This window comes from Amphibalanus amphitrite, unplaced genomic scaffold (assembly GCF_019059575.1).
Source record: "Amphibalanus amphitrite isolate SeventyFive unplaced genomic scaffold, NRLGWU_Aamphi_draft 000075F_arrow, whole genome shotgun sequence".
NCBI lineage: Eukaryota > Metazoa > Arthropoda > Thecostraca > Balanomorpha > Balanidae > Amphibalanus > Amphibalanus amphitrite.
This window is the reverse complement of record NW_024881571.1, coordinates 302703-330055: the sequence shown is the minus strand read 5'-3', so window position 1 is coordinate 330055 and position 27353 is coordinate 302703. Positions and strand designations below refer to the sequence as shown.

General features: G+C 48.8%; 1 protein-coding gene across 1 annotated transcript in view; it reads right to left on the bottom strand.

The window, feature by feature from the left end:
- LOC122379323 (endonuclease/exonuclease/phosphatase family domain-containing protein 1-like) overlaps positions 1-27353 on the bottom strand; it is a 52761-nt gene that overhangs the window by 24814 nt on the left and 594 nt on the right. The window lies entirely within an intron of this gene.

The following is a 27353-nucleotide window of genomic DNA, read 5'->3' as shown; positions in this document are numbered from 1 at the left end:
TGCCGGATGTTTGAAGGTTGGGACGGGCGGGACGTCGGACACATCAGCAGCCCCCAACGCGTTGTTCTGCAGGTTTGACGGATGACATAGCTTCGAAGATGTCTCGCCCAACCACAAAGCCAGCTGCCTGTCCTCCTCTGTTCAGGTTTGCCGGTCTTTAGAAAACTTAAATTGACAATCCTGCTGTTAATTCATGAATTTTGGCCATCTCGATTGTTTGTACGGCTTGATTTTCGAATTTTCACGGATTTATGTATGAATCGTGATATCTTAGATCGGGTACCCGGCCATAGTTAACCATTTCGCCTGTTTTCGGATCGACTGTTGTCGTTTGGTCGCGGAAATGGTGAACACCCATTCGGCGCCTGAATTCGCCGAGGTTTTACTGCCGCCAACGGCTTTGCTTTTTAAGTCCTCTTAAGTTTCATTATGCTTCAACCAAACGTGTAATTGAGTAATGCTGGTGCCGAGACCGTTACGAGTCCCTTCCGCACCAATCCAGCCAAAATAATCACAAACGCTTTCCCTGGCAACACCAAATTGCGATCTTTGCACATTGTGGTCTTGTGCAGCGTATGGCGTCTGCACCATTCGAAGTCGAGACGTGTTGTAGACTTTCCAAGTCATTTTTCAAAGTAAGGTCACTTTTGGTAGATGAGGCGACAACAAACACGACCAATCATGTTCCATGACAGCCCGCGCTCATACAAAATCTCCACTGACGGGCGAAATTGTAAGAAAATCCATGTTCGCGTAATTACTTTCCACCCTGTATGCATAACAGTAATGCTCACTCTTCTCCAGGGACGAAGCTTCCCGTACAGTTTGTGGGGCAGTTGCCCCCCCCCCCCCCCAACTTGCCCTTTTACCACAGTCGACCTGACTCGACCGGTCAGCACCGCGCCTACAGACGCTCCAGCCCGGCGCCACAGTATCTATTCTGGGGAACATTTGGACTGGAGGGGCAATGGCAATGCTGAACTTCGATACAAGAACCCAACACATACATATCAACCCGCCTTTGAATATAGTTATTTGACCCAAGTTGACCGTAATTGGCTGAAGCCATTGCGTACTTGCAAACAAACTAATGAAAACTTAATCACGCATTGGCATTAATTGAGGTTGTTGGCTGTTGCGTCTCAAAGGCGATTAAAAAGACAGGATGTCCCCTATGCTATTTGGAATCGACCTGGAATGTCAACCAAATACCAATTGGCCTGGGGCCGTATGGTTTGGGTATTATTGGCTTCTGCTATGTAACCACGGAAAGCAAGCTATTTTTTTCCGCGAAAGGTTTAGCTCGATCAGGGGCCGCACGGCAAGGGTTCCAACTAGAGATGCCCTTTTTGAACCCGCAAACCCGCTTTCTGCGGGTTTTCAAAACCCGCAGGGTTTTTGGCGGGTTCGAGAAGCAAAACTTGTCGTGTGGCGGGTATTTGGCGGTCAGACTTAGAACCTATCAATTTTTTTTTTTTTTTTTAGATGCAAAACACAATGCCAAGTGCATTTGCTCAGGTTAACAATACAATATTCATCAAAACAACTTTTAAAACAGAACCAAATATAAAAATATATCAAGGAAGCACATTTCAAATGCAAAACTGAAAACAACCAGCAATAGCATCCACAGTCTAGCAATGACCAAACCAGGGTACAAACAACAAACTACAAAGCATAAATAAATGCTGATGAAAGCATTCCATAAAACATAAAAGAACCTGAAAGCAAACTTATAGGAAGCTGAACTGAAGTCCATGTGCAGTGTGCACTAGATATACATTATGGAAGAACCCAGACTAAAATGAGATGTTATTGTTGATGTTGAAAATCAGTGCAAATGCCACATGTTACTTTATTTGCGTCTGGTCGGCATAAAAAAGAGCTAAACAAAATTTGATGCAAATTCGTTGATTACCTATCCTACTCTATGTTCTGTCCCACCCTATATTACGAAAATGACACACCAATTACCTGCAATTACCCTTACAAAAAATCAAAATATTGACTGACATGCGGCCCAAACATAACGCAATACAATACTGGCGCACTTTCGACATTCTGACAAGGATTGGCATTTGACTGCGTCAATTTTGGTCTCTGAGGCGAAGGAAAGCTGTCATCGATGACGCAATAATAATTTTACAATCAATTTTTCTGTCTTGGTTTTTGAATACCTCAAAATAGCAGTTATACATGTTACAAAACCACGTAGCTGGTCGCATTTATTTCTTTTGTTTTTTTACGTCCTTATCATTTGTATGCCGATTGCCGAAAGAGGATCAGCCGGAGAGCATTACCAAGACCAACTATAAAATTATTACATTTTATTTAGTATTTACTGTCTCTTTATTTCCTAACCGGTGATTAACCTCTGAATTGTAAAACTTTAGCTGTTGTGTAAAATAATATCAGAATGGCACATTAATATGCATTATACAACGGTGTTTTCGCAACAACTTCGCACTAACTACGGCTGCAATAATTTAGTCGCTGTAACATTCCTTGCAATCAGCTGTTGGTGACGCTTCTGACGCATGTTTCCAAAAATGCGTGGTTCATTGGTTAGTTGTTTTTTGCTGGGCTTTTGCATGATTTGTTTTATGTGTAGATCGACTGGATACGCATTATTCACCGTGTCACTATTTATTTTTAACTGGAAATCGCATATCTTTTTATATCAACATTCATTTTGAAAACAGTATCATTCCAGAAGCCTAACATTGAGAGGAACCAGAGTGAAATTTTGATCCTCAGCCAATGCTGAAGGGTAAGGTGAGAGAAAGATTTTACTGAATTCTTTTCAGAAAGGAATTTCAAATGTATTGATGCATTATTCGTTTTCCATTATCCAGTGTGCACTTCCTGAGGACTTAGCATAGCAATTTCAAGTCCTTACTATTTGTTTGGCTGTCTTTTTCTGCACAACAATGAAGCAAGTAAGGTTTATATAGCTCTAGCATTGACCCAGCTGTATTTTTTCCTTGCAAAGGCAGGTTTTTAAAATTGCGGGTTTTTTGCGGGTTCGGCTCAGCCAAAATCAGCTTGCGGGTAGTTGTGGTTGGGCAAGGGGTAGCTGCGGGGCGGGGCGGGTAATGAAATTGCAAATTTGGTGCATCTCTAGTTCCAACGGAACCCTCCCCCGCGGACCCCTCCTCCCGCACACGGTAGCGTCCGAGAAAACAATAATACGGGCGAGGGTTAGCCCTCGCCCCGTTGGGGGAGGCAATTTGCCCTATGGTTTATCCTGAATGCCAAATTTTTAGTTCCTTCCCGGGCATCAATTTGACATCTTCACACAAAATTTCAAGTCTTACGTCACCTTAGGTCAGGAGTTATTGAGGTCAAACTGAGGTCATGTTCGAGCAAAAATGACCAAAAAACATGAAATCTTGAAACCATCACAAAAGCTACGGTTACCAAGCAATTTCAAAGTTCTTTATGTGGTTGTGTAGAAATAAAACGGCGCTAAAAAACTGTTATCTCAGATTTTTCAAATTGTGGGATTTTAACCCCCCCCCCCTAAAAAAAACTTAGTCTTTTTTAAAAAAACGCAAAATTATCCCAAAATTTTACGAAAAAAACGGAATATGTATGATAGTCCGTGCGCTCTTCTATCTCCATACCAAATTTTAGATCGATATCTCCTTTTTTGGCCAAGCTATGCGAAAAAAACTGTTCAAAATTGATGACGTCAATTTTTTTAACTCAATTTTTAGCAATTCTAGACCACGTAGCGCAAAACAAAGACCACCATTAGGCTCCCCGTGACGAGCTGCATCGAATCGATTACCATTTAAAAAAAATCAGCTTAAATTTGACCTAATTTGACCTGACCTTGACCTGAACTTCACCAGAACATAACCTTAACTGGCCCCAAAGGCTGCCTGACCCACATAATCGCATTTGTCATGTAAAATGGACCATAAAACATGCATCATATGATATTTTCATATTCTGACCCTCAGTGACCTGACCTGGCATCAGTGACCTCAACTAGCAAAATATGTGTTTAACGAACAATTCCCATCGATGATTTTCAATGACATGCATTTTACTCGATTTTACAACACATTTCTTGAAATGCCTGTAAACGGTGAAAATTCGACATTTGACCTGACCTCACTCGCTTTGACCTAGGTCAATGAAATTGGGTCACAAGGTAGTTCTCCGCCGTGGCTACCCAACACTGTTTGCGGCTTGTTGCTATGTTGCGTGGTTCTCGAGATCTTAGGGGGAGGGGGCCAAAATGCCCCCCCCCCCCCCCACAACAGGGCGCGTTGCTCCGGCAGACCCCAACGGGGCGCGGGTTAAGTCGCAGATGATCTACCCAATGCATTCTAGTCTAGGTAGCTGCACGAAACGCATAGGAACTTCGCAAACTCACTAGAATGAATCGTTACTCCGCGGATTCCCCGGGTGGTTCGCGGATCTCGTCAACTCTTCAGGGAGTTCGCGGTTATCCTGAAGAGTCTTGTTCATCCGCGGATCCCCGCCCGTTTATCCGCGAATATACTAGACTTGATGTTCATCCGCGGAGCCACTAGGGACTTCGCGGGTACCCTAGGAAATCCGCGGATCCACAGATTTCGCAAACTCACTCTAACAGCTATACGTCAGTACAGTTGCAGAGTCCGGCCATGGGTTGAGCTGAATCGGAGTGAATGCAATAAAATACCGAGGTAACTAGATTGAATGACTCAGGGTAAATATAAACGTTGGGTCAGGTAAGGTCGAGTAGAATCTATCATAAAATCTGATAAAATCTTTAGCTCGGAGCCAGACAGACGTGTGACTGAGGTTGAGGCGACAGCTGAAACAACAAACAGGAGTAGAACAGCTGCGCACAGGCCACGTCAGCGACAGAAATAACACAGACTGTTGTGTTTTGTACGCGCTTATACTCAGGTAGGCAGGACTTGCCACGCGTCAAGCGGATTCACCGGTAGGTAAGTTATATCGTTACTGATTAGTAATTGTGTCGCTGGTGTCACCCTTGTTGACACCACACTGCCGTCATCGCGTCACAAATAAGTAAATTGATCAGCTGCTGCCGTCGTCATCGTCAAAACGTGATCAGGCTGCGTGAGGAAGGAGTGACGTCACAACGACAATGACATAAGGCTCCAATCAACGCGCCTGTCTTCCCAGCGAGCCACAAATCAGCGGACCGCAATACAACGAACCTCCAATCAGCGATTCCCGAACTAGCGAACCACCAATCACCGGTTCTACTCGTAGATCCAGCAAACCACCAATCAGCGATCCAAATACGGCGAAGGATAGAAATATATCGTTACATAATATATTACGTTTCTTTCTTCCAAATAATGCTAAATATCACTTATAGCATGCAGCCCGTGAGACAGACAAAAGCGAGTTAAAATGTGCCACAAATCTGAAAGCTTTGTCTTAGCCCACTTACATCAGACGGAACCGTCTGCTAATGGAATGTCCACATGACTCTCAGGAAGCAGCTCCGGCACTCAGCCCTTGTCGGGCCATCGTTCGTGCCGCCCCGGACGTCAGACGGTTTAGTGGCGGTCAGACGGGGCCAGTAGCGTAGTATAGTATCGACCCAGCGGCGCGCCGGGGTCGCGTCGGTACGTGGGCACGGATCCATGCGGGCCACGGTGTGGCCAATGCCGCCTCGAGGTGCCGGTAACGAACCGGAAAATAGCCGAACCAGCTCCCACAAAGACGCACTGTGCGCAAGGCATTTCCTACACCAGAGATAAGCGATAAAGCAAAACGACGGGAATGGGTTTCAATTTCGTCGGTTTCTCTGAACATCTGTGTGGGGCACGTGGCTACAGCTCAGCAGAAGCGTGCCACCGTTTAGTTTATAGAGCGAGGGATCAGAGAGGATTGGTTCTGAGATTGCATGTCCAGAGATGTGCGTGGGACGCCCTGGCGCTGACATGTTTCTGGGACCTGGGACGTTCTGGGACGTTCCGAGTCGTTCTACGGGCGAAGCCTTTTGGCTTCTGATCTCACCAACCTGTGCAGAGCGAATAGCATCCGGTGCGTTCTTTTGAGGTTTCAGACCTGTGGCCCTTTACCATAGTAGCCCAGATTAACCACTGGTTAACTGCAGGAAAGGCCAGAGGGCCGGGGCGACGTGTGAGGTCGGGTTGTTCCAGCGCAAGCAAGGCAGGACTTGCCATACGCACCTGACACATGGACTATCGAGTGAACGAAAAGATAACAGAAGTTCCTGCGGGCTGTGGGTTCATAGTCTATGCTCACTTAGAGGCTAGGTTAGCCGAAGAAACCAAACATTGCCTACAAGCAAGAGGCTGAGTATTGCTGCAGCGCAGCGCTGGGCGGAGCACTGAGCACAAGTTTTTTCGTGGTGTCCGACCGCTGAAGGTTTACCAGTCGCGTCTGCTCTGGTATTTCAGTGGGCAAAGGACAGGGGTTGTTGCGTTCGGTCCAACACGGGACGACTCCACTCGGTTTACGTGTCAGGATGGGTAAACAGGACCATTGTTCAACGGATGAATGGGAGCTTCCATAAAACCGGCGTCGACAGTTCACGTCAGCGGCCCTTCCGGAGAAGTGCGGATTCTGGAAGCTGCATTAGGAAAAAGGAACTGTGAGGTAGCTGACAATAAAGCGACCGGCTGTATCGTAACATCTTTATGATAAAATACACGGCCAGAAATATGCAATTAACACCTAAAGCAGGCTTTGGAAAGGCATAGACTGAGTGAAAACGGATAAGCACAATGCTGAGGTAGACCAGCATCTATTACCTACAAGCATAGTAAGTCTGGTGGCAGACGCAGCCAGATGGGCCAACCGATTGGAACAAAGGCATCGTGTAAAATATGAAATCAAATGTAGAGAAGCCACAATGTCAGCGGATTATGATTGGCATATCTCAGGACCGTTGTTCTGGGGTCATTGCGCTTTAGAAGTAGGGGAGAGTGGGGAAAGATGCCCAGGGTTTGACTATGTCATATATTATTCGAAAATGACGATCGGAAAGCCAAAACTTGGAGTTTCAACGGAAGCCGACATCATTTTTCTCCAAAAATATCACACTTTCGTGCCTGAAATATGATAACTTTTTTTGCTGTTAAGCATTTTCCTGAAGAAGTGAAAGGGGGCATCTTACCCCACAGGGTGGAAAAGACGCCCCCTGGCGTTGGGTAAGATGCCCCTGCACTATAAGTGACATAAATAGGCACGTGAATCGCCTGAACGAATCAGTAGTCCCTTCGAGCCTGCAGTAGACACCAAACGTCATCGTAAGGGCCCTCAAAAGTAGTCGTAAGGGGCTTCAGGGGTCATCGTTAGGGCCATCATAGTCCAGCGTGGCCAAACAAGCCTCCGTGGTGGCGTTCGGAGACCACTGTGGGGCCCTTATAGGTCTTCATGATGCTTGAGGACCCTCGAGCCCATCGTGGGGACCTCAGATGCCAGCGCGGCCCGTGGGGCCAACATGGGAGCCCTCAAAGGATGTCGTGAGGGGCCCTGGAGCCAATAATGTGGCCCACAGAGGCCGTCGTGAGGGCTCTCAGAGTCAGATGCCGCCCAAAAAGTCGCTGTGTGGGCCGAGAGACCGGCATGGGGAGCACCCGACCGTACCGGACTCTCAATAGTCCCAGATCGGCTTTTGTCTCTCATCACAAGTATGCAATAAATGATTTGACGGGCTGCTTGAAGGACAGCCTACGGATTTAGGGGGGCGTCTTTCCCCATCAGGACAGGGGGCATCTTACCCCAAGGTACCGAAGTAACATTAAATCAGCACAATTTGTTAGCCATAAAACTACACCCTGAAACAAACTGTTTGGGACACAGTACACGCATGTTAATGTATCACGACTATAGCAAGGGACGCAAAAATTATCTACCTTCTTTGATATTTACAATGTTTTGACGCCAAAATATTTTTTAAAAGCAGCAAATAAAAAACATGCAATCACCAGCCAGGCGTTGCCCAACTGAGCTTCGCAAATTTGTGTGCAGTTAATAAGGCAGGCTTCCGCTTTACGCTAAGAACATTAATTTCCAGGTTCGATTCTTTGTTTCCCCGCTAGAGGGGGTGGGGCGTCTTTCCCACCCTGGGCGTCTTACCCCACTCTCCCCTACGATTGCTACAACTGCATAAATTGATGCGACAGCTTGCTAAGGGTCTTTGTATCGCTCGAGCTCAGCTCCAAGTCAGACCTGGCGGCGGTTTTGTCCGCGGTGATCCAGGACTGAGACCGCTACCGTCCAGCATAACAAGCCCGACATGGCTGACCGCTGTCTGCAGAATAAAGCCGATTTACGGCCACCAATAGCAGGAAATTGACCACGAAGGGCACCGCAGTGGGATCAGCCCGGGACTTGGCGGAGCGAGCCGATCAAGCGGGGGTCAAGGCTGCAGCGGAGCGCTAGCTGCAGCGGAGCGCCAGGCTGGCAACCCACCGCCGGGCTCGGAACTATGCTGTTTTGGAAACCGCAGACCACCGCGGAGCCAGCGCCAATGCGCTGACGAGGCAGCCGGGTGGTTGTTTTTCTCAAACGGGTTAGGTCAGTTTCAGCGGTATTTCTACGCAGTTCAGATCTCACCGGTGTTTTCCAGCTCCACCAGCACCGACAAATCAGCCGATTTAGATGTCTACGCAACGTAAGCTGGAAATACCTCACGTCCTGGTATCAAAGACGAGCTTACTTGGCCGCACATTTGTAGCGTCACTCCAGCAGCGAAGACCGACATGCCGGATACAGCCCTCCCTCGCGAGGTGAAGCAACTCCCGATTGATGAGACATCTCTCATTCACGCTGGCTGACTTCTCGTGTCTCGGCAGCGTCATTATTAGTCTCAGCCGTGATCCATTTATTACCCGGCGGCGGTGCTCTTGCGTCAGCCCCTCCGATATGACGTCTCTGTCCATCAGTCCCCACAGCCATGCTCTTGTCAATGCGCCACTTCTGTCGCCCCGGTTTCTCGTTATATCACTGACGGAATCCATTGGGATCATCTGCCGATTTTCCCGAGAAACGGCGACGGTGCTGTGCTGGAGATAGGGCTCATCAGAAAATCAATACAGCACAAGGAAGCAGCGGTAGCTCATCTGTTTTTGTTTTTCCTTAGATCTCCAGCCAAGCCTAGCTGCTCTCTTTTTATTTTTTGACGTTATGCAATACAATTAAGGTCGGATTACGCGTAATTGTGAACGGAGGAAAAGGGATTGTTGCAAAAGGCAGGATGAGGGAACAACCCATTTCCTAGGTTACAAATCTGCCTCAATGTTGGGCGTATAAATAAATATCCAGTTGCATACGGCTATCGCAATACGTCTAGTTGGCTATAGAAATGGTGTTATCGGCTTGGACCGGATGTATCATATCTCCTTTATGATATCAGTTAAAACGGTTTGTCATTGGCATCACTGCATGAGATTGCAGCTCAGGTGCATGACATCAAGGTAAGATCACAGTGGAATGTGCGACGCATCTCGGCTTGAATAGAATTCGTGACGACAGCCAGAATCGTTTTGGGTTTTACTACAGAAGAAGTTCTCTTCACAGCTATAGGGTAGGTAGAGCGCGTTTGAAATGTTCAACTGTTTTTCCTGCTTGTAGCCGCTCTAGCTGCAAACAGCTAAAGAAATTATAAGCTGACGGGAAATGAAGAAACGATGCACTACAACACCTTGCAATCGCCTCCGAGCTATAACCCATCGTGCCAATATTCGTCAATGGTCGTCTGGAGCCCTTGATCAGTTCGGAGCAGTGCTCCCATGGGTGCCGTGACCGCCGTCTCTCAGCTTTCTGCAGCAACTGCAGAGAGGAACAGCCGTCTCTCCCCTCCGGCGGTCCAGGAACAGCTGTCTCCTAGGTGCAACGGTCCATGGACAGCCGTCTCCCCGTTCAGGAGCTGTCTCTTCCCGAGGAGCTCCATCTCTCCTGCACCAGACGCGGAGGAGCCCGCGGCGCATACCCGTCGGCTGACACAGTGTCACAGACACTCGATGTCGTCATTAAGCGGCCAACTCATCTCGGTTAGAGGTCGTAACCGGCCAAATCTCGTTTCCCTGGCCGGTATCAGACAAACTCCAGCACCACTCTTCCCTACTGCTGGAGAAGGGGAAGTTTCAGATACAGACCGAAAGCCTGAGGGTCAGGGCGTGACCTTCGAAGGCTGAGAGTGGGTAGCGACTGCGGTGTTTTAATATTCGGGAGAACAGTTATCACCGATCAGAGAATGGTGATTCAGCCTCTCCAATCAGGAACCGACTGGGGTATTCAGAATCCGGAGAGGTTCAAGGAGGGTGAGGGGGAAGTCCCGACACAGACCCACCGGAGACCTAACCTAAATTCGGGGACAATCATCCACTGAGTGACTGAGGATAGGTACCGTCTACTGCCTTATCTGCCAGACAGGTTTGGAGACCGAATCACCCCCGGTCAGACAGCCTGGTCACATTTATCAGTCAAAGCAGACACAGGCAAACCCGACTATCAGCCTTGGAGCGACCAGGAAGTCAGTGCCCATAAAAACTGCCGCGCAGTAGGTATTTTAGTATTACCTGTACCAGAAACTGGATCAACAAGCTGTGTAACTATGTTATGGGAAGTATGGAATGAGCACCGTACTCCGTAAACTGCGCATAAGCGCGCGGTAACATTTTTTCTTCTTGAGCAGATCCTGGACGGTTTCCGTATAAGCCCGATACACCAGATAAGCCGCGTCCGCGAACTCCGATAAGCGTTGGCGAGGCAGCCAATACCGTCGTCGGCAGAGGGCATCGCCTCAGGGAATTGGGTGCGCCGCCCCCGCTAAGCAGATTACAGCTCTGATAGCACGGGTCGCGGTCGTCCTGACCTCCACTATCGGTACGGGTCGGCGGGCACACCTGCGTCCACTATCGGTACGGACTGGCGGGCGTGCACTATCGGTACGCACAGAGTGGGGGGAGGCTGAGCTGCGATTGGAGGTCACAGGTCAAGTCGGCCAGGCCGTTACATGGTATCTGAGTAGAAGGTAAGGCTTCATGGCATTTGAGTGTCAGTGCAGACCCTCCGCCCCGCTAGACCCCAACGTTTTGCCGCGCGTGAAGTGCCGCTCAAATACGTCACTCACCGAGCTTCTTTACGTGCTAAAACTTGCCTCATTCTTTCGACTGAACAGGTTTAGCGATAACTATCGCACGTTCAGCATACCTATAACACTGATAGCACTAATAGCAGACAATAGCCAAGTCTATAGCACTGAAATGCCAGCGACGACCGAATAACTTGCGTGACATATATTTGTCCCAAAACTTGGCAGTTTGTACCAGCCATCAGCTCACTGCCGCCATCCCCGTCGATCGAGGGCTGCCTAGTGCCTATAGCCGGAACCACGGTCGTCGCTCCCCCGGTGCTTGGTGCCAAGCAGCGCTATCGTTCGATGGAGTGGAGGGGCCAGCTCGTTTGCCAAACGGATCCGGTAAGGAGAGCGCCCGAACGAGCCGAATCGACTAGACCTGAGCCGCGCGGAGCCAAGTCGAGGAGATGTGAGGCGAAACAAACTGGGGATGTTGAAGTTGAGCCGAAGCGGGACGAGTTGGAGTGAGTTGGGGTGAGTCGGAGTGGGATGAGGTGAGTTGAGGTGGGTCGGGGTGAGTCGGGGCGAGTCTAATTATGCTGACGCAAACGAATCAAGGACGCTGGAAGTCGACAAAACAGCCGGTGCGCTGCCGCGACAACTGGTTTCACAACAGCAATTAAAAGTGAATCGTCGCCATCGTCGGCGTAAGTGGCGACGATTACGCAGACCCACACACATAAAAATATTGACACCGTTAGCGGTGTAATTGCACAGTACCTACATATCTGAGCACTTGAGGAAAGTTAATTTAGTCCCTTCCCCGCTTAAATTACTCGCGCTTCTAAATGAACACCAGGAAGAAGGTAATAGAACACTGTTAGGAGGGTTGGGTGTTTTACTACGTGTAGCAAAACACCCAACCCTCCTAACAGTGTTCTATTACCTTCTTCCTGGTGTTCATTTAGAAGCGCGAGTAATTTAAGCGGGGAAGGGACTAAATTAACTTTCCTCAAGTGCTCAGATATGTACTGTACAATTACACCGCTAACGGTGTTAATATTTTTCTGTGTGCATAACTACCCATCTGGGGCGTTTTTTTTTTTTTGTCGCGTTCGACGGTGACCTCGCGCCGGTGCGGGTCAGTAGTCGATGTCGACGGTATAGTGTCGACGCGGGGCGGGAGGGACAGATATCGGCCTGATAACCGGTGTTATTACACCAATGGAAGGTCACCCAGGAGCCACGCTACACGTGATCGGGTGGTCACCTGTCCTCGGAGCAAAAACGATGTTATAGCCCCCATGTGCAGGGACAAAGCCTTGGCGAATGTCAGGTCGGACTTTGACATCAAAAGCTGGCGTGCGACATCACACGCATACTTCGCAGTTTCCTCAGAATGCCGCGCGCGCCAGCACAGTGCGGTGGGTCGCTTCTCGGTATCGCAAATGGACGAGTTCGGCGCCGAACATAGACCTCTGTCGCCATTCAATAAAGCCGCGATCCTTTATGGATTATACGGCGACGAACGCCAGGCCATTGACGGCAGACGAGTCGGCTGCGCTCTCTCTCTCTCTCAGAGAGAGTGACACGATGTCGTCAGCCTCTGAGAGCAGCGTTTGCTTCCATAGACTAAACATTGGAGGACGGAGCGGGTCGGCCCTGCTGCCAGCGCCAGTATGCACGCTATCATAACTGGACTGGGGGCCGAGCGCGGGCAGCCGAGGTCCGGCGCAGCGGTCTCCACTCCAGGGTCGTCAGGCCACCGCAGAGAGTGGCAGCAGGTCGCCGGGTATATAGGGAGGCCAGCCAGCCACAGTTGGCCAGCCGCGGCCACGGCCGGTCTAAAAATACACAGTCGCCCGCCGCGCCGCCGCCGGAACCTCCGTGCAGCCCGTCCACGTGCCCTCTCCCTGCTCCCCGAGCCTGCCAAAACACTCCCCGAACCGCACTATAAAGCTGACTCTCCATTATCTAATCATCGAGGCCGTTAGATAATTCAAGGGTTCTTATGAAAGAACACAGAACACTTGAACACACTGGACTGCTTCTTCTCTTACTGTAAATAGTCCGCTATGCCGCCACCCCGCTGTCAGTTAACAGATTTTCATATCTCCAGAAACAACTCGTACCGGATGTCGGTAAAACGATCTGTACCGTTTCCCGTACAGTGCAGTCGCGCGTCTTTCGTCGTCTAGGAGACAAGAGAAATACATATTCAGGGTGACAGGAGCTTAGAGGAGGTGGGGCGTTCCACGACAAATCGACAAGTGCCCTGCACCCTCATATTTTATTTTTTGCTTAAAATTGGTCTAATGGGTTGTGATGGGCGGGGAAGCCAGCTGTGGCAAGGATTTTTTTCTTCGAACAACGGTTTCCGAGATATAGCCTCGGGCAATTCTTGGAGTTCGCGCTGCAGCCCTATGTTTGGTGGCCTATAACTCAGAAACTATTGGTTTTTTACGATAAAAACTTCATATGGTTCAACTCACAATCAACCAACAAACATTTTGGCTATCTCGGATTTTCAATTTTTGAAAATTTTGATCACGTGACCTTTTGTCCTATTTTTCGAAGCGTGACCTTGATATTTTCCCCACTGAAAGTTGCAATTTTGTCTGATGACGATTAAAGCCTTATCGATTGTCATTCATATGCGATAATAAAAGAAGTGGTTATCGCCCTGCGTTGACCTCAGGTCAGGTCATTTTTATGACCTGTCCATTATTACGAGCGGGAGCGACAGCGAGATCTCGAGAATAAAGCAAGATAGCGACAAGCGGTAAACGGTTAAGGGTACACACGGATCAGGTCTATAATTTTTACTGAGGTCATTTTCAGGTCAGGTCAAAGATGACGTCACAGGAGCTAAAAGGAAGTCAAAATAGCGGCACTACACATATATATGAAGTTTTTCTCGAATAACTTACAAGGTATCCCAGCTAGGAACAAACTAATAGCACCATCGTGATCCTCTCGTCGATCCGCATCGAAACATATGTATGTTGACCTCGAAAGGTCGAAAGGTCAAAAGTTGACCCTAGATCACGTGACCTAAGGTCAACTTCTGACCTTTCGACCTTTCGAGGTCAACATACATATGTTTCGATGCGGATCGACGAGAGGATCACGATGGTGCTATTAGTTTGTTCCTAGCTGGGATACCTTGAAAGTTATTCGAGAAAAACTTCATATATATGTATAGTGCCGCTATTTTGACTTCCTTTTAGCTCCTGTGACGTCATCTTTGACCTGACCTGAAAATGACCTCAGTAAAAATTATAGACCTGATCCGTGTGTACCCTTTACCGTTTACCGCTTGTCGCTATCTTGCTTTATTCTCGAGATCTCGCTGTCGCTCCCGCTCGTAATAATGGACAGGTCATAAAAATGACCTGACCTGAGGTCAACGCAGGGCGATAACCACTATTTTTATTATCGCATTAGAATAACAATAGATAAGGCTTTAATCGTCATCAGACAAAATTGCAACTTTCAGTGGGGAAAATATCAAGGTCACTCTTCGAAAAATAGGACAAAAGGTCACGTGATCAAAATTTTCAAAAATTGAAAATCCGAGATAGCCAAAATGTTTGTTGGTTAATTGTGAGTTGAAACATATAAAGTTTTTATCGTAAAAAACCAATAGTTTCTGAGTTATAGGCCGCCAAACATAGGGCTGCAGCGCGAAATCCAAGAATTGCCCGAGGCTATATCTCGGAAACTGTTGTTCGAAGAAAAAAATCCTTGCCACAGCTGGCTTCCCCGCCCATCACAACCCCTTACACCAGTTTTCAACGAAGAATAAAATATGAGGGTGCAAATTTAATTTTTTATTTGTCGATTTGTCGTGGAACGCCCCAGGTGACCTTCTGTTTTACGTCGGAAGTCAATCGGGCGTAGAGCAGTCATCGGAAGCGAGGCACTGCAGGGAAGCTCTATAAATGTAGCATTTATCTTACGTTTTCTTAGATTGAATGGCACTGGATTACAAAGTCTAATATTTCTGATAACTCTTTTACATTGTTTCTGCGACGCGATGACAAGATAAGCGATGTGACGGTGCAAAGCATAACCATGTGCCAATAAAAACGTTGTGTAATGCGCAGTGCGCACAGTCACATTATAAGCGTTGGTTTACTCAGAAGACATGCCATTTTTTATAAAATACGCTCAAAAAGCATTAGACGGTTTGTAAATAGAAACAACCCAATCTTGCCAGTGGTCAGTACACAAAAATCAGTCCAAGCAAAACTCAATTGAAAACTGGGTTAGCATAACATAAATCTAGGGCGCAGTGTTGCACTGGACAACAAATATTTATGTACCGTGCGAACTTGGAACTGCTCCACAAGCTCCGCTAACCATGCATGACCAAGCATAAGTCACTGCATACGACACAGCAAGGGATGGTTCCTAAGCAACTGAGAGGTGATTTCGGACCAAGCAAAACAATGGAAGGATACCAGGCTCGATGTGGCCGGAAGTCAGCGCTATAACTGAATTGGTCGTATGTGGCCACTGGCTAAATAGTATTTAGTTATGGACCATCGACCAGGGCAGGCAAAGAGTGTTAATAGCAAGTGAAGAAAAAAAGACCGATGGAGATATTCTCTCAAGGACAGTGAGCATTGGTTGACTGCGTTATAACTATGCGATTCGGAGTTTAGACGCGTACCTACAATCGTGCCCATCCATTTTTTTTTTACAAAGCACAGTTATTCAGGTTAGGCGCAAATTTATTTTACCTCACGACTGAGATCTGAGGGAGAGAGTAGTCGCACAATCACCTACATATGATATCACCAGGTGATGGCACCTGCCCTGATGACGTCACCTAGGCCGGAGGTGCTGTAAGGGAGTGGCTCGGCCCACCCCCGTTTGACGTCATTCCGGCCCCGGGAGTCGCAGATTCAGACTGCCTCGACTCTCGACTCTCGACTCGCCCATCTGAGGTCACCTGAGATTAGGCGAGGCCTGCCTGAGTCACCATATACCTGAGTCAGGTTAGATTAGTAGGTACTCGTCTCTCCTAGCATTTTGTGGCATCACAATAATGACGTCATTCCATAGATTGGGTGATTCATGTGTATACTTTTTCAGTTTTGATAGTTTATCTACTGTGTATATCATATTCAGCAGCACATATCACCTCGCTGCAAAAGTTACATACCTAACCGATACCACTGCAGCAAAGACGCACGACTGTCAAATCTCGTCCGTCACATCACCCTCAAACGTCACGTGCCGCTCCCAGTGACGTCATCATTTCCTGACCAATCAGCGGACGGGAAGTGTGAGTTTATACGCGTATTTACAAATTGCAACCGAGCTCCGCCGTGGGGTAAGGTGGGCAGGGGTTTTTGCACTACGGCTGCGGTTGAACTACCGTCTGTGGTAGAAACTTCAAGATGATGGCGCGTTTCATACGAAATCTGGCGCAATGTTTGTTTGCTTCTGAACTTGTATTGTTCTTGCTGTGAGCTCTTGAAGTGGGAGTGTTTCAATAACAATTTGTGGATTATTTGAGTTTCTTGATATAAAAATCGAATAATTTAATGAAATATTGTGTGGAAACTGCAAATACTGATATTTGCTTATTTTGGGAATTGATACACATGTTGTCGAGGTTTGTCTGGCAAATGGTGTAACAAACTGAAATTTCAAGCCTATCATCATGATCTGAAGCTGTTGTAACAAATCAAAAATGCTTTGATGTTCCATAGTACCTTGTTGGAAAGACTGGAGCATGGTTCAAGATGATGTGTAAAAATTCAAGATTTGTGCAATTGCTTATGACTGAAGAGCGAAAACAGTTCTATATGATGGCTCAATCAAACGTGGAAATGGACGACAAAAGTAAAGTTTCAACATTCCAGCATGTGAGAATAACTTCAGAACTTCATAGTTCTTGTAGTATTGCATTCTTCTTATGTACAGTTCTAGGTTTTGTTAGGGTATTTCAATTTCAATGTGTCAGTTGAGATATAGGTGGATTGCGGACAAAATTTAGAGTCATTGCATGGTAGACAGGTACTTGTTCGGTAAAAAGGTATGCAATGAATGCCACGAGAAGGTTGTTTTATGATTTAATGTATGGTCATTGTTGTACCTACAAAAATACAAGCTTACTAGCACCTAATTATTGATCAAATCGAAAGTATTTGCTATGAATGTGAATATGTACCTGCAAAATATGTCAATAAATTTGTGTGATGTTGACCAAAGAGCTGTATCATCTGGGCATTTATATTGCTTCTTACATTAGGTGTTAAGCATAGTAATTATGGATGAACTTTGTGCCAATATCTTCAATGCACAGTGTAATTAGCATGTCTACAACCCTCACTGATCCTGCTATAGCTATAGGCATTTGGCACCAGCAAGACCAAGGGCATGAACTTCACTGTTGCACAACCCTTTGTCATGTACCACCAGTCACTTTTTCCCTTAAGGTGCACATGGCAGTGTACACAATACATACCTAATGCGCAGAGGGCCTACACAAAACAACATGATTAGTTTGCACTATTATGCACAGCGTTGTACCCTGATTATTTGAATATTCTGATCACTCAACAGTCAGGAGACCATTTTTGAATGTCACATTTATTATAAATCACTTGTCAAACAAGAGCATGGCCATGATGACACACATTTTGACAAGCAATCATGGTAATATTCCAAAAAGTTGGACACCTCCCTGGGCGTCATTTTCCAGGAAGGTACCTCTGCAGGTGTTGTGGTACCTAGCTTAGGTTGAATTGGTTAGGTGAAGTAAGGCGGTTAGGACCAGGTCAGACCGTAAGGCCTGGTCAGGTTGATTTTAATCTTTCATTCTAATTTGACATAGATACCTATTACCTATGTTTTTGCTCCAGACTGAACTTCATTAGGTAATGAGTTCATTTTGTTTTGTTTTTTATCTGTCTTGTTTTGTGTTTTTGTCCCTTATGCTTTGCCCCATATGCAAGGGTGGAGCTTTTCCAGGGAAGGTGGTGGGGCAAAAAGCCGTCAAACCTGCAATGCTCGGTTGTTAAGTTAGATTATGTGCAACACTGAATCATTTCTCTAAATTACAGAACTAACATTTTGAATTACACAGACATTTCAAAGCTCCTTAATGCGAACAACATAGTGGTTTGCTAAGCAACGAAGTTCTATACAAATCAGCAAAAGTTGGAGGGCCAGAACGCTATTTTTTCTCTGACAGCTTCGTAACTTGTTACGAAGGCACCGAAACTACTTCAGTACAGGGTGTAACGAAATTATCCGGGCATCTATTTTTTCGCCATATCTGTTTGCGCAGTTTCCTAATCCTTTCTGATGTTAGAAGTGGGAATATTGGACGAATACGTGCCTCTGCTATCGGTTTTTCAACTCAGCAGTGACCTGACCTTGTCATGTGAGTGTGACTGTTGCTCTGAGTAGGAGGAGTCGATTCACAGACGGGTTCACACGGTAGTTTTCGTCCAAGGCAGTTGCGAGAAAGGGATACAATCTCTCCTTTCGTGGTAAAATTGCATAGCGGCATCCACGGCGTCATGAGCCAGAAGCTGCTCTGCCAGCAGCTGGACATCAGCAGCAGCCAATTGCACATCTGCCTGAGGCGTAATAAGCTGGGACTTTGGTGGCAGATTCAGCCCGGTCGCGACCACAAAAGCCGCCCTTTGTCAAGTGGTGAGGAGAGTCATCAAGATAGCAGCAAGAAAACGGCACCAATCAAACTGACGGGAAAATAACCAGTTCACCACCTTTCGCCTCACGCCAGATCGCGTCCACTGGTTGAACAAAGATAAGGGTGAGGTGGTCTGGTTGGATGGGTAGCCGTTCGAGCTGTATTATCCTTTGAACCGTCAAATCGGCCATGTATGGGCGGCCAGCCGCTCGAACTTGCTGGCCTTCGCCGCCGTCAAACATCCGGACAATATCCAGAACTGGAGCATGTTCAGCTGCCTAGCGATGCTCCAATAGGACATAGTGTCACAAAATACCGCGATCAACGTCAAGTATTACCGGAGCAACATACTGGCCAATGAATGGTTGCCAACCATTCATTGGCCAGTATGTTGCTCCGGTAATACTTGACGTTGAACGCGGTATTTTGTGACACTATGTCCTAATTGGTTGGAGTCGCTCAACCAGACGGTATAGGAGGGCTCGGTTTCTGAACGCGCACTGGTCATGGTGCCTGATTCAAGCCACGCTGTCTTCATGCGGGGCGGCGCGCTACTTAAAAGTCCCTAAAAGAACGGGAAGTGATGCCGATAGAACCTTCAATCATTCTGGGCTAACGCTTATGACTTGGAAAAAGTCGCGATCCCAATTCAATCGAAAACCTGTGGGCTCTTGTTCAGCAGGTGACTGAAGAGACGCCCGCCACAAGCACCGCCCAACCGCAGGCACAGGTTTAGAGGGCGTCGCATTAAAGCCAGTGTGCTGGAGAATCCAGTGGCTGAAATGCTCCAGAACATTCGCCACTGTGTTTTTATGAAAGGTGGCTACATGCTCAGTTAAAAGAAAAAGTACCAGAATGTTTTGCTTTTTAATTACAGCGGGAAGAAAGGTGTCCGGATAATTTCGTTACACCCCCAGCTGTAATGTTCAAATGGTTGCTAAATTCGAAATCAGCTCCAAAAACTAGCCTAGAAACATGTAAAACTCGAAAAAGTGAACCGAGGTCATCAAAGGTCATTGAGCTGACCTGACCTTCAGGTGACCTTGACACCCACCCTAATGCATGGGACCAGCATCATATCACATTTTTCAACGCTTGAAGCCACGTAAAGACTGCAAACGCGCGGCCAATGCGAGCCGACATACGCCGAATCGCGATTCGGGCCAAACATGGTCTCGAGAAATACCTAGGTCACAGGTCAAAGGTCATTTGGGTCAGGGCCATGAAATTTTCAGGGTAGGTGTAAAATTGATAAAATCGGGGGTATTGAAAGTTTCGTCGCGATCGGACGGTTTTTACGCGAGTTACTCACGAAAAACCGATGGGGTCCGCTCAACGCCTCCCCCTATACGGGCGAGGGAAAAGCGCAACCAAAAGGCAAAAATATGCACATGCGATAACCTATACTGCGAAAAAAGGTGCATCATTTTTGACCGTCGCCGACAAATTGTAATTACCCCAAGCTCAGGCAGATGTATGGTAGAAAATACCCCAAGTGAAATACACTACGGCGGAAATAAAATACCCTACGGCGGAGCTCGGTTGCAATTTGTAAATACGCAGTTTATACAGCAGTTGAGGGGGGGGGGGCAGCACGCGCCTGGGACGTGGTTGGGTACTGGTGACCGCGTGCGACCCCGACAGGGGGGAGGGGTGGGGAGGGGGAGGGGAGGGCAGCGGGTACACGAGTACCCACCCAGAGCAGGGGACCAGGCTGCACTCTGACACAGGACATTGAGTGCAGTCGACCTCACCGGAGACAATTTATCAATTGCACCGGTTGGAGACCGTGTGAAAGTTAGCCGACGAAGGGGAGCACTACGATTTTAACCGTTACGTGAACAGAAAAATGAAATACCTTAGAATTTTAGCTTGCATGGTCCAACAAGAATGTGAAAGAAGAGAACTTTGCAGTTGTCGTCTTTCTTATTTTCCCTAAAAATATACTCATATAAAATGTCCAGCTTTTGAAAGCATGTCTACCATAGTCCATATACACTCTATATAGTCCATCCATTAGTCCGTTACTCCATATAGTCCATATAGTCTGTATAGTCCATTATGCACAGTCTCGTCCCAATGATGCCCATTGACTGCTGACCTGACAATCAATGCACAATGTACTCATCACTTTTCCTTTACATGCTCAAATTGCTCATCTATACGACCAATACCAGCGTCCGTGGTCCGGGTCACGGTCAATAATCACATCTGACCAGAAGGTAATCTGGCCCGGTCTCTCCATCTCCCCCGGACTGTCTAATACCAACTGCAGGGCCTGCCCCCCCCCCCCCGTCGAGGACGGGTTATCCGATGTAATGAAGTGCCCCACTTAGCTGTCGGCACCGCTCTACATGCTACACGTGACCATTGTGCCACGTGTCCAAGTCTGTGGCACGCAACTCAGTAAAAGCGAAGACAAACACTCGTTAGGGACGAAAACTAAGTAGGATATAACCCAGACAAAAAATGTCTGCATGCTTTGCCTTAAATAATTAAAAGGCAGCAAGTCATATGCAGACAGGACTTGGTTAAAACGGCTGCCATGGCATGAACTTCGGCGAACTGACCATCGACCAGTGTAACTACATAAATTCCCAGACTGTACCCCGATGGCAGAGTGCCCCAAGGGCGGCAAGTTCGCCAATGCTTTTGACCTGAGGAAGTGGCAGCGATGCCAAAAACATGACAGAAAAACAGAGCGTCACATGAGCGAGCAGCTGTCTCGGTGCTGAGCCAGCTGCCAGCGAGCGGGTGTTGGCAACGAGGGGTCACCGCATAAAACGGCATGTCGCAGAGATCACTATCTTGGAAAATTCCACTTGTAGAGAGACAGGTTTTGTATGGATTTAACGCAAGTAGGCCAAGTCCAAACTATGGGCTTAGGATTAAGAATTATCACACTGTTACGTGAGTAGCAAGAGTCAAGCCTGTTTGAAATACATTTTTGTGGTACAAACGCTGGGTCGAGTACGGCTCGCCTTCCACGTCTATCCCCACAGGGTTCAGGCGGCCTATGAATCAGATCAGCAGAGACCAAGGCCGCCGGCTATGAAAGTGGCCACACATGGACCAATGCCAAGATCGAGCAGTTCACCCAATAGCGGAGGCTAAGCGCAGCAGAGCCAGAGACACTCATTGGATCTTGTGCACTCATGAGACTCTTGGAAAACGAGGCTGCAATTTTTTTCTTATCCACACAATTTCTAAGATAGGTATTAGGTATGTTAGCAGCCAAATGACAATTTTTTCTCGTCGTTATATTGCTTTCATTCAAGCGATATTTTCCTTTTTAGTTTTTAGTAGCCTCGGTGATGATAAACCATCCAAGCCACATCATCTCTCAGACCCATCTACCCGGAAGAAGCGCCTCATCATGCCGCGGGGTCCTGTCATACGTCGGTGGCCCTCAAACACCTGACGCCTTTTACCGCACTCGTCCGGGTAGCGTGAGTCACCTAAACAGCGACCGTGACCGGGGGAGGGGGCGGTGACCGACTGTTCCCGGCCGAGCAGGGTGCGAACACGAGTCATTGGAGTCGGAAGCAGCGTCTCGGGCTGTTGGTCACCCCTCGACACTCCCGATGAAGGGGGAGGGTCCGGGACGGAGCGGTGTTCTCCCCGGCTGGTCCTGTCGTCCACAGAATTGCCACAGAAGTCCTGTTGCACAGAAGACGGGATTGCAAATTTACCAGACCTCGCCAGCTCCTTCCAGGGCAGAAGCCGTGACAGATTGATGGGCAGGGGAAGGCCCGCATACATCTGCCTTCTGTTGCACTGCACCCGACCGTCATGCATTATACGAGGAATCAGAACTGTTTCAGCCAACCGGGGCTGTCGCTGGTTGTTAACAAAGGACTTCACTCCGTTCGAAACCAATAGTTCAGTGATCACAGAATCTCAACTTCATCCATGCACATCAGCACAGACAATAATTGCTGACGGGTATACCCAAGTGCCGTGTAATGTAAACGGATTACTCTGACGGGCTCCGGTGAAAACTGAGAAAAATGTTCATTGAAGCTGACATGATTGCAAAAGCATATGCCGACGGGATTGCATTGCACTCAATGCAATTGCTACGGATGTCGTGCTGAAACCGTATTGATTACCACACGCTGAATAAATTTCACGCCTCGTCGTGAGTAGTGCAGCGCATCCCGAAAACATCTCGTTTCCAAGCGGCGATGTCAACACCGTCCAATTGAGTTTCAACAGCCGCCGCCGCCACGACCGCGCCGCTTCAATCAACAGCTCCGGCCTCCGGCGCTGCGGTGTCGTGCCGGGCCGCTGAAAGCCCGATCCAGCGCGGGACTGCGACCCCGGCGTGCGTGCTGCTGCGGCTCGATGTCGCCTGCTGGGTGTCTGACCCCGTGTCATTGTGTCACGCACGTGTCAGAGGGACGCAAAATCGCACCGGCACGGACCCCGCTCGGTTCGCATGCTGTGTCATTCTGTCGTTATGCGGAAAGTTGCGCAGACTGCACCGGTTCTTAGCGGGAAACTACGTCCTCGAACGACGGCACATGGAGTAGCTTGGCCTCGGCAGTGTCACGGAAACTCGAGGGCGACGACTGACCGCATGAGTTGTGGAAGCGATAGTGGTGCTGAACGTAACTCAAGAAGTAACTCAGGGAATATGCACTATACATAATACTCTGGCCTCGGAAGCTTCACTCAATGCTATGGGAAACGTTACATGAGCGTGCAGAACCGAAATAACCACGGTCTTTGTAGGGTATCAGTGGCCTCCGGTAGTCGGTCGATACTCAATCCACACGTGACCGAGAGTGGCATATGATGATCACGTGACCGAAACTGAGACCGCCACTGGCCCATATACCACAATCACGTGACCGGATCCCAGCGCGGCCACACCAAATCCCCGTAGCGTGTTTCTTTTTTCCAACCAAAGGAAGGCGCTATACCTACAACGCGCCAAAAAGTTCGGCCGGCGGCGGGGATCGAACCCTAAATATGAGATCACGAAGCGAGTGGACTCACCACTACACCACGCAGCCAGCTGGCCAGTGAGAAGTGTAAGTCACTTTTAAATGACGCAATGGGATATTCTCCGTATAGCGCCTTCCTTTGGGTGGAAAAAAGAATTACGCATCCCCGTAAGTCCGGCAGTGGTCACGTGTGTCAATCTCTATGCGCCCCTATATCGCCGGAGCCGCAGGGTAGCCGGCTGGTTTCAGGGTCAGCGGGTCCACGGGCCGAGCTGGACACCGGGAAATGGATCGCACGTAGCCAGTTCCGAGACAGACACTGGCGGATCCAGACTTGCGTTTTGGGGGGGGCCAACTCATGCAGGAGCCAAACTTGGGTACCCCCAAATCCTGTTTTCTCATCGGATTTAGGCCACTTATTTTTCGTCACAGCCCTGACACTATGAATATTTTTTTTAACTAAAAAAAAAAATATATAAATGGTAGCCCACCCGACCCATGCCTTTATATTACTTTGTAAACACTTACTATTGCTTTTGTCGACCAGTTAACCCGCTTCGAGTCAGTGCTTGGGTCCCTTTGCGGGCCGGGAGGTGGTAAAACGGGAGGTGGTCTAACTCGGCTCCTGGGCCAGGCACTGATTGAACTGTGCTTCATTATCGCTTGGGGGAGGGGGCAAACGGGCCACTTTAGGCCTCTGGGAAGGGGGCATGGCCCTAAATGCCCCCTCCCTGGATCCGCCAGTGTAAGAGACCATTGGAGCTGCAGTTGAGTACCTCAGACGTCAGGGTACGTCCTCAGATGTATAGGACTCGCATGGAGACCTCTTATGCTATAGTGGACTGAAAGGACCCAAAGGAGCCTGTCTAGGGCTCCCGGAGATAGACGTGGGCCCTCAGGAGCCCGCCAGAGCCCCCAATGAGGGATACGTGAGGGATACCAAGTGCCTGCAATTGCATATTGCATAAGCCATAACGCCATTACAAATCAATATAATATGTACCAGTGGCAGATCCAAGGGGGGCCACATGGGTCATGACCCCCCTTGGTGCCCGGGGGCACCACAGGCCTGTCAGGGGCACCACCGGCCTAGCAGGGGCACTACCAGCCCGCCAGGGGCACCACAGGCCTAACAAGGGCACCACGGGCCTGTGAGGGGCCCCACAGGCTAGGCTTGTCAGGGGCACCCCAGGTCTGTCAGGGACACCAGAGACCTGCCAGGGGCGCCGCCGGCCTTGCAGGGGCACCATGGGCCTGTCAGGGGCACCAGAGGCCTAGCAGGTGTACCACAGGCCTTACAGGGGCACCTTGGGCCTGTCAGGGGCACCACAGTCCTGTCAGGGCCCAGGGGCACCAGCGGCCTAGCAGGGGCACCACAGGCCTGCCAGGGGCACCACCGGTCTAGCAGGGGCACCACCGGCCTCGCAGGGGCACCATGGGCCTGTCAGGGGCCCCACCGACCTCGCAGGGGCACCACCGGCCTCGCAGGCATCACGGCATCACGCAGGGGCACCTTGGGCCTGTCGGGGGCATCACGGGCCTGTTGGGGGCACTTTAGGCTTGTCAGGGGCACCACAGTCCTGTCAGGTCCCAGGGGCATCAGCAGCCTAGCAGGGGCACCCTAGGCCCGCCAGAGGCACCACAGGCCTGCCAGGGTCCAGGGGCACCACAGACCTACCAAGGGCACCACGGGTCTGTCAGGGCACCTCAGGCTCCCGTGCCCCCCCGGATCCGCCAGTGAGCCACACCACGCGAAACACCGCCAACTCCCAGCTACCGCGCCATAAACACGTGCCAACAAGTCTTTTTTGAAGGTCGACTCCACTCGCGCAACTTTTGACTGACCCTCACTGCTACCATATTGCTTCCATATTATGCTGTGGAAAGCTTTACTTCACCAAGTGGCTAAAAACCTCCATCAAGGTATATTTTCTTAGCAATTTTTCTTACGTTTTGGGGGGGGCCAAACAGGCCACTTTAGGCCTTTGGGGGGGGCCATGGCCCCCGTGGCCCCCCCCCTGGATCCGCCAGTGGAGACAGACCAGGGTCACGAACGCAGTCCGAGCCAGGGTCACGAAGGGCCCTCAACCCGGCTGTTACGCGGCGCACGAACGCACGCTAAACGTGCGCAGTTCAGAGCTTATAGCGACACGGCGCATGCGGCGAGGAATCTAGAATCGAGAATATCTTGCAGCGGTGTGAGTTGGTGAATTCATTATGAGTGTCAAAGTATGCAGTTGCCATGGCTCGATCACATACTTTACATTGGGGACCTCTGCTTTGCATAGGGGACATGACTTGCTGGTTTCATCAGTGGAGGATGAATTTCGTTTCGGAGTGTATCTAAATCTATACCTACTATAGTCTACGTTACCTCTGAAATGTGAAAAGACGAACGCTAATGCAACAAATTATCATATCGATATTCGATGTGATATTGTGTGAATTCGGTATCAAGTCCGAGGATTATGTGAAGATGCACCCACCATCCCTATCCTGACCAAGCTACAATGTCATCTGTAAGCAAATAAACAGGAGATAAGAATATCAATTCAAGATACCACTGCTCAATCAATGTCTACCCAACATGTCAAAGAATATCAGACCGTTACTTTCACCCTCCGCATTGCAATGATAAATCACTGACGTCATAAGGTCATAGCCATGCTCGGGCATAGAGCCCTGCTGAGCTGCTGAATATATTCCGCAGCACGTGACGAGTGAAGAATGACTGGTTCTGCGCCGCAGTTGGGACAGATAGAGCTACAACGGAACCTCAGAGTCCATTTTGCTGACGGGATCAGTGAAAACTCATTGCCGACATATTTACACCGCCGAGAGCTTTACCAGGTCGCCAAATCCACACCCAAACCTTGGGTCTCCATTTGTCCAGCGATAAAAACCCGATCGAGTGCCGGCAACTGAGACCAAGGCCAAGACCGGCGCGATCGGAGCTCAGCCGGAGGCGCGAGGAGAGAACCTTGCGAAACTCCCGCTGCAGCCCGGTCAACAGGCAGTGCAGGGGAGGACAAATACGGCCGTAAACTGGCCGCAGCAGGCGACGACAGCCAGCCAGATATGTCAACGAGGCCGCAGAGGGCACAAAAACGGACATAGTTAGAAAGCGCCACCGCGAGTCTAACGGGCCGTCAAGCGAACAGCATGAGCTGGTTCGAAAGTGAAAGGCGCATTTTACCGATTATTGTTACTAGAAATAAGATAACGTTTGACCAACAGATTAAAAAAAAAAACACACACAATTATTGAGGAATCCAAATATTTTCAGCCTTGTGAAAAATATCGCATGCCGGACGTTTCGTGTCTGAGACATATCAGACGAGGACCGTTTATCACGCAAGGTCGGTGCCGTGCTAGCAGTCTCCACATCGCCGGTCCAATCACCGGCGGGTCGCGGCGCGCCGTATCAGTCGGACCCGGCCATAAAACGCGATAGGGGCCGGCTCTAGTGGGCGGCAAATCATAGGCCGTTTCGCGATCAAAGACCGCTCATCTACCGAAATGAAGGCGGCGATTGTGCTGTGGGAAAGGGAGGAAAAGAATGAGCCTGGCCTCAAAGCTCATGCAGTAGGAAGTCTCTCATAAAAGATTTTCGGCATACTTCAAATTTTGCAATGTTCGGCAATATTTCACTTCGCAAAAGTTATAAATTGATGAACGACCTACGTTATTG